General features: G+C 44.9%; 1 protein-coding gene across 2 annotated transcripts in view; it reads right to left on the reverse strand.

Annotated features, from left to right (window-relative positions):
* The window catches only part of LOC147021450 (hepatocyte nuclear factor 4-alpha-like), a 162,852-nt gene that overhangs the window by 102,617 nt on the left and 52,244 nt on the right, over positions 1-7,991 (reverse strand). The window lies entirely within an intron of this gene.

Genomic DNA, 7,991 nt, shown 5'->3' on the forward strand with positions numbered 1-7,991 from the left:
CCCCAGTACTCCACTGTCCACCACCCCCCCCTCCCCACGCCACCACCAGGAAAACAAAAGAAAAACAATAAAATAATAAGTACGCAATCTGTGCACATTCTGACATTCGGAAAGGAAAAGCAGAAAATTGCTTCATTCTTTGATTCTACTTGATCAATATTGAGGCAAAAAAGCCTGGAATACTCTTAAAAGAATAAAAAAATTATCTACAAAGTCAAGCTTCATGGAAGAGCTACATTCTAGAACCTAGAATGGATCTGGATGGAAGAGAAAAAGGAACAGTAGAGAGATGGGGGGGGGGGGGGAGAGAGGACATCAAGAGCAGGATTGAAGGAGAAAATAGAGGGAGGCTTGGACAAATAAGGGGTGTGGGGAGGAATGAGGGGTAGGGAGGGGGATGTATGGGGTGGACAAGATGGGTACAGAAGCAAACTCTTCGGAGGGAAAAACAGACATTTGGAAGGAGGAGGAATTGGGCGTGGGGGGGGGGTTATCGGGGGTAGAAGATATCATGGCTTTAGATGAGGGATGATCTGAGATGGTGGTGAACAGCTGTCTTGAAGACCTGAAGGAAATAATGAGATTGAAGAGAATGTGGAAGTTTGTTCCATAGGTGGGGGGGGGGGGGGAAGAGGAACAAATAAGTGGAGGTGAGCGGCGATTCTGGATTTTTTGGGTTTCACCAGAAGAGGGTGGTTGATTGTGGACCATGTGCGCCCCACTGAGAACCTTGGGTGGAGGGGTGGAGGGATAAAGCATGGAAAGAGCAGATCGTTCAAGACCAGAAAGGAGGCGGGAGAAGACAAAGACCAAAGATCTGTCTATGATGGGTAAGTGATAGGCACGTAGACTCGGCTTCATCATGGGAGATTTCAATAATCGTGAAGGGCTTGATTTCCATGGCGTGCAGCTGAGCAAGGTGTGAGGCAGAGGCACAAGCCCAGAGGGAAAGCAATACTCCATCAAGCTGTGGATGAAAGCCTTGGAGGTGGACAGGAGTTTAGTTATGCCAAGGAAGTAATTTGGATTGTTAAGAAAGTAGATGTGTGTGTGTGTGTGTGTGTGTGTGTGTGTGTGTGTGTGTGTGTGTGTGTGTGTGTGTGTGTGTGTGTGTGTGTGTGTGTGTGTGTGTGTGTGTGTGTGTGTGTGTGTGTGGGTGTGAAAGAGACAGAGGCAGAGGCAGAGGCAGAGACAGATGTTAGGATTGAAAGACATATTCAAAGTGTTTGACCATCTTGTGATTTTGTCAAGGTCTGAAGAAAGGGAAGAGGCTGCTACCTTCCCATTTGAAAGAAGAGGGACGTCATGGCAGAGGGTGGAGTGGAGTCATCAGCAAATAGATAAAAGGGATTTTCCAGTGAGTCAGAGAGATCGTTTACGAAGATCAGGAATATGACAAATGACTGGACCCAGAACACTGCCTTGGGGGACTCCTGCATTAACAGGAAAAGGAAATTAAAGGATTTCATTGAGAGCCACACTTTGGCTTCAGGAGCAGAGGAAGTTGGGAAGCCATGTGTGGAGTTGGCCTTTAATGCCATAGGTTATGTGTGACATTGAGGGCCTCCATCCATTTTGGGAGAGTAGAAACAGCATATCCAAGGTCGAGTGACCAAGACTTAATATGACTTGATGATCTGAGATGAAGCTGTTGAAAAAAAAGGAATGATTTTTTTTTATGTCAACTGTGATGATGATTGTAAGAAAGCAAATTGGTCTGAAGTTAAGGGGATCCGTTTTGGCACCTTTTTATGTAATACTGTGATGCTGGCTGATTTCCAAGCAGATGGAAGATGACCAATGGACATTGTCAGGGTGAAAATGGCAGAGAGGAAGTGCAAGAGTGGTGGAGCAGGGCTTTAGGAGAGGTGAGCTGATGCCGTACAGTCCAGTTGCACAGTCAGACTCAAGGATTACCAAAAACTTCTCCACCTTCTCAGGTGCAAAAGAGAGACACAGAGTCTAGGAGCAGGTGTATATGATGGGGTAGGATGGGAACAGATAGAGAGGAGTTCTGGACACAAGACGAGAGGGAAGGGATGGAAGGGGAGCATACATTAGAGACAGACTGAACAAGGTGCCACCGTGATTTAGAGGAGGAGACATGTTTGAAACTTCCATCTTGAGGATGGACAGATGGTGTTACCTCACTCTCCTGTGTGGACACACTTGTTGTGGGCTTTGTGGAATGATCTGAGATTGCCTTTGGTTGGCTTTGCTTTCCAGAAAACAAAGGTACGTAGTTTCAAGGCAACTGCCTCACCACATGATTCAATGTACCATGGGCAATAGGATGGGTGGGGTAATTGAAGATGAGATGGGATGAATTTGTGCATAAGGGAAAGCAGGTTTCTATGGAAGAATTCCCAGGCTAGGTTAATGTCAGGGGCAATAGAAATGGGAGACTATTCCTGAAGAGAGACGGCGACTTGCAGTCTTTTTCAATCTGCGAGAGTAAACTGCCAGACCCACCAGCACCGAGGCAGTTCTCTGAGAATAACTAGAGTGATGTTGACTTTCACAAGAATATGATCAGATGAACCAATTGGAGCAGAGGAAGGGCAGGAGACATTTGTAAAGAAGTTTGTCATCACCAAATCCAGAAGGAAGGATTTGCCATTGAGTCACAGAAGTCGTTTCATGAAGTGCCATGTCTGGTGAGAGAGGTAGCAACACCCAGCCAAGTTGCATGGTGATAATTGAAATTATCACATCTGAGTAAGAGAGAGTTGGGATGAGAAGTTTAAAAGTTGGTCCATGCTGTCCGAGAGCAAGAGAAAAGGAGAGAGAGAGGGAGAGGGAGAGGGAGAGGGAGAGGGAGAGGGAGAGGGAGAGGGAGAGGGAGAGGGAGAGGGAGAGGGAGAGGGAGAGGGAGAGGGAGAGGAGAGGGAGAGGGAGAGGGAGAGGGAGAGGGAGAGGGAGAGGGAGAGGGAGAGGGAGAGGGAGAGGGAGAGGGAGAGGGAGAGAGAGAGAGAGAGAGAGAGAGAGAGAGAGAGAGAGAGAGAGAGAGGGAGAGGGAGAGAGAGAGAGAGAGAGAGAGAGAGAGAGAGAGAGAGAGAGAGAGAGAGAGAGAGAGAGAGAGAGAGAGAGAGAGACATCACAACATGGAAGACAGTACAACACACATAAACAAGCATTGGTAGCGGAGGGAATGTCGCAGCCAAATGTATGCCTGGGAGTCGGGAGGTGTCAGATCAGTCAAAGGACAGAGAAAATGGATTTATTGATGTGTAGTGCAACTCCGTCGCGAGGGCGGGGTTTAGGCCTAACAAATCGATGGAGACAATAGTTGGCGAGAGACACTAAGGAGTCATGGATGTCCTGAGGGAGGAAAGATTCTGTTAAACAGATGATGCCTGTTTTTTAATCAGCAGTGGCCTGGATTGAGAAATCTATCAGGTTGGAGCAGAAGCCTCAAATGTTTGAGGTCTGCACAGTTTGGTACAGGAGAGGAGGTGTTGGAAGGTTGCAGGATTGTGGGGGGAGGGATGTAGAGGCTTTGAGAGGGCAGGGTGAGGGGGTGGGCTTTGAGAGGGTGGTGGTGAGGAGAGCCTTTGAAGGGGAAGCTTTGAGGGGTGTGGGGTGTGGGTGAAGCCTTGAGAGTGTGGTGCGAAGAGGGATGCAGAAAGAGGGAATATGAAGCTTTGATGAGGTGGGGTGAGTGGGAATGCAAAAAGAGGAGACATGAATTGTAGGATGCTGAGGAGTGGGTCACATAGAAGAGATGGGGTTGGAAGGATGTGGGCGTATCCGAAATGTGGGGGAGGGTACTGACGCCATTAAAGGACACGAAGGGGATTTGATTTTTGTGAGCAACCTCTGTGAACTGGACTTCTCAAGATTCCCAAATTGGATAATCAGAGATAAGGATCATGGGATGGATGGTGAGAATTTTTGTTGAAGGCACAGAGAAAGATGGTCCTATAAGTGAAGGAGGAGGGTTGTTGGACCAAGCACTTAACTGGCAGACAATTTTGGAAAATAATATTTGTGAAGAAGAATAAGAATAAGAGGAATAGATTGATGAAAAAGAAGAACACAGGTACTGATGATGGAGAAGTCAGGAGAGTGAACCATGTAAAAATGTTTTTAAATAATTTGAACAGGAGAAGGAAGAAGTGTTTCGTTCAATGGAGATAGAGTTTTTGGAGATATTGAGTAAAGGGAGAGATAAAGAATGAAATACAGGAAAGAAGTACAGTCAACGTAGCACACAAAATGGAACAATGGAAGCAGGAGATAAGAGGGAACGACAAAACATTGGGTAACAGAGACATGAGGAGATCTGTGCAAGGGATAGGGTTGGGGTGGGGTACGCAGGGTAAACAATATTGACACTACAGGGACTTTCAGGAAGGAAAGCTGGAAAGTTGAAGGAGGTGGGTTTTGGTTGGATTAACGGGGGCAGAAAAAGATCATGGTTTTGGATGGGGGAAGATAAGACGTGATGGTGAACAGCTGTTTTGAAGATCTTGAGGGAAGAGTGGGATTGAAAACAGGGTGGGAGTTTGTTCCAAAGGCAGGAAAAAAGAGGAATGTTGGAGTGAAGGTGAGCAGTGATTCTTGATTTTTGTAGTTTTACCAGAAGGGGGTTGCTGGTGGACCTTGATCACCTGGAGAAATATGGGGTGGGTAGAGATATATTGCAGACAGAGCGGGGTGGGGGGGGCGAGATTAGAGAGAAGATGGTAGAAGACAGAAAGACCACTGACCTGCTTGCAGTGAGAGAGTGAGAGACCCAAAGACTCAGCCTCATCGCGAGAGAAACCAATTTTTTTTTTTTTTTTGGTGCCCAACCATATTGAAAGCACGCGAGATGTCGAGGGAGATGGCTCGGATTTCCTGTCTGGCATTGAGTACCTCCATCCATTGTTGGAAAAGCTGAAGCAGAAAATCCAGGGAAGAGTGACCTGATCTGAATCCAAATTGATGATTGGAAATCAAGCCATTGGAGAAGAGGAAGGATTTAATGTCTGAAGCGATGATGGATTCCATAACCTTGGTGATGATTGGGAGAAGGCTGATTGTTCTGTAGTTGCAGGGATCTGTTTTTGCACCTTTTTTATGCAGGGAAGTAATGTTTGCAGATTTCCAAGCAGATGGCAGATGACCTTGAGCAAATGAGAGGGTGAATAGAACAGAGAGAGTGTGAACAAGAGCAGTGGAGCAGGTTTTTAGGACACGTGGGCTGATGCCGTCTGCACCGGATGCAGAATCTGAGTCGAGGTTTGACAGCAAGCTCTCCATCTTGTCAGGAGAAAAGGACACAGAGTCCAGGAACAGCTGGGTGCGACTGAGTAAGGTGGGTACAGAAAGTGACGGGTTTGGGACACAAGATTTAGATGCAAACATGGAGTTTAGGCATTCAGCCTTTTCACATGCAGTGTCAGCTGTGTGGCCATTTGAGGTAAGGGAGGGGATGGAGGGGGAGTATACACCAGAAGCAGACTTAACTAGATACCACCAGGATTTTGAGGAGGGAGACAGGTTTGAGAGTTCAGACTTGAGATTAGAAAGATGTTGTTTTATGGCTCTCCTGAGGGTAGACACACATTTGTTCCAAGCTTTGTGGAAAGAACTAAGATTGCCTTCAGTTGGATTTGCCTTCCATGAGGCGAAGCCAAATTGTTTCAAGACAACTGCCTCGCCACAATCTTCAGTGTACCATGGGCGGGAGGAAGGATAGGACAACTGAAGACAAGATGGGATAAATCTGTGCATGTGAGAGAGCAAGTTTCTTTGAAAGAATTAGCAGGAAGAGTTGATGTCAGAGAAAGTAGAGATGGGAGACCAGTCTAGAAGTTTGATGGCTGCTTGAAGACCCTGCCAGTCAGCCTGAGTGAAATGCCAGACTCAACAGCACTGAGGTGGTTCTCCAAAAACAGCTAAAGGGATGTTTACTTTGACAAGCATGTGGTCAAATGAACCGATTGGAGTGGAGGAAGAACGGCAGATATTTTTAGTGAAATTGGCTAATATCAGATCCAGAAGAGATGGAGTACCGTTGGTTGAGATCCGGGTCGGGAAGTTGACATTATGTCAGTCCCAATGAGATGCAGAAGTCTTTTGCTGAAGCAGGTGAGAGGTACCCACACCAAGCCAACTTGCATGATGACAATTAATGTCACCACATTTGAGGAAGAGAGAGTTGGGATGATATGATAGAAGTTGGTCCATGTTTTCAGAGAGCGAGATGAAATCCAACTTCTTCTTCTTCTTCTTCTTTAATGGCAACAATTATTCCCACGTTTTTGAGGAGTTGACAATGGGATGTTTTTGGCCAAAGTCTTTCATTAACTGGCTGACCAGGCCTGACACTCAATTAAGTGGTTAAAGCAGGAAGTTGGAATTTGTTAATGGTGTTGGCAATAGCTGGACTACTCTTCACGAAGGACACCATGGGATATTTAACATCCACCAACAAATGCCAGCAGATAGGATGCCCAGTTTAACGTCCATCGAGGGATGGCACACACATTGATAATTCATCTTGTCTGTAAAACACTGGGATGGCAGTTTATTGATGGGCCGAGATTTGAACCCAGGCTAGACGGCTTCGAGGAGAACGCGCATGCCTTAATGTCATCCTGCCAGCTCATCAACCAAATATTCTTACTAGGACAGGTAATCACCAAATTACGTAACGTTTCTCAAGTGTGTAGGAGCTTTTACATGCAGGACACTGTCATTGGGAGCCATCAACGTCACTTTTAAATAACAAGGACATTCAAAGTCAACAGGAAGACAAAAAAAAGACATTATATGGGATTTCAAACTCAAATCACACGAGGCAAGTGTTCAAATGGGAATAATAAAAGGACCAGGTCCTATTATATCGAATGCATGGATGACCCAATTTCAACCACAAATTTGTCCTGCTTGTTGCATCATTATTGAGGCATGGCTGTGCAACCGACATGGTGAAGACATAATAAACAGAGTAGTCAAGGTGGCAATGTAATCGGTCAGGATCTCTGTACCTGTCAGATTTCAGGAAAACCAGACTGATATGGTCAGGTTGAGATTGGCCCTTTCAGATTTCCTTGTATTTATGATTTCCTGGTTACCAATCACCCCTCTCTCCAAGAAGATTTGTTTGTAGGATGTTTGGAAGAAAAAGTGGAAAAGAATGTGGAAAATTTTCCTCAACGCAAAACAAGGATCATTTCAGGTTTATAATATAGGAAAAAAAAAAAACCACGATTGTATTCTTTCAGCAAAGGAAAGAGATTGTATAGCTTGTGTCCTTGTGAACTGCAAAATAAAATCTAGTCTAATATAAGAAACTGCCAGACTTCTCTTTCAGAGCTCTGGGAAATGCAGCTCATGTTTAATCTTCCTTGAAGATTACGATGACATGACCTCTGGGAAATGGCTCAACATGGACGATAGGCCCATGCGTAAGATTGCTCCAGACCCAACCAGGCCAGAGGAGATCTTATCGACCTATGCCCTTGATCCCGTGACGTCACAATGAACATTGTTGTGAAGGAGATGGAGGAGGAGGAAGAGGGTGAATGACTTTGGTGACATCATCCATGTGTTTAGACTATTTAGATGGATGTGAGTTAATCTCTAGTTATTATAATTGTGACATCGTAAAAGGCACAACAAAAGAGTTTCATTTCCAAAGGAGACTGATAATGTTGTTTAAAGGTATCAAAAACACATCGTGTATGTCATTTTGACTTCCATGCAAATATATCAAATGTTATGAATGATTTGGAGAGGTTGAAATATAAGTGCATTTCATCATGTTCATTCTACAAATGCGCTCTCTATATAAATTTTAACATCACAAAAAAAATTGTGTAATTTGTTCTGCCGATGCTTTCATAGTGTCAGACAGGTGGTTTCATTTAGAACAAGAAAAAGAGCAATCAGAGATTGCAGGTTCCCACCAGGACTCGTTTTGTGTGTATTTTGTGTACTGGTGAATTACATAATTAAAAAGACACGTAATTAGAACTAACACTTTATAACTGCTGGCA

Source organism: Eptatretus burgeri, chromosome 8 (genome assembly GCF_056783735.1).
Source record: "Eptatretus burgeri isolate ZD-2024b chromosome 8, Ebu_testis_v1, whole genome shotgun sequence".
Classification (NCBI taxonomy): Eukaryota; Metazoa; Chordata; class Myxini; order Myxiniformes; family Myxinidae; genus Eptatretus; species Eptatretus burgeri.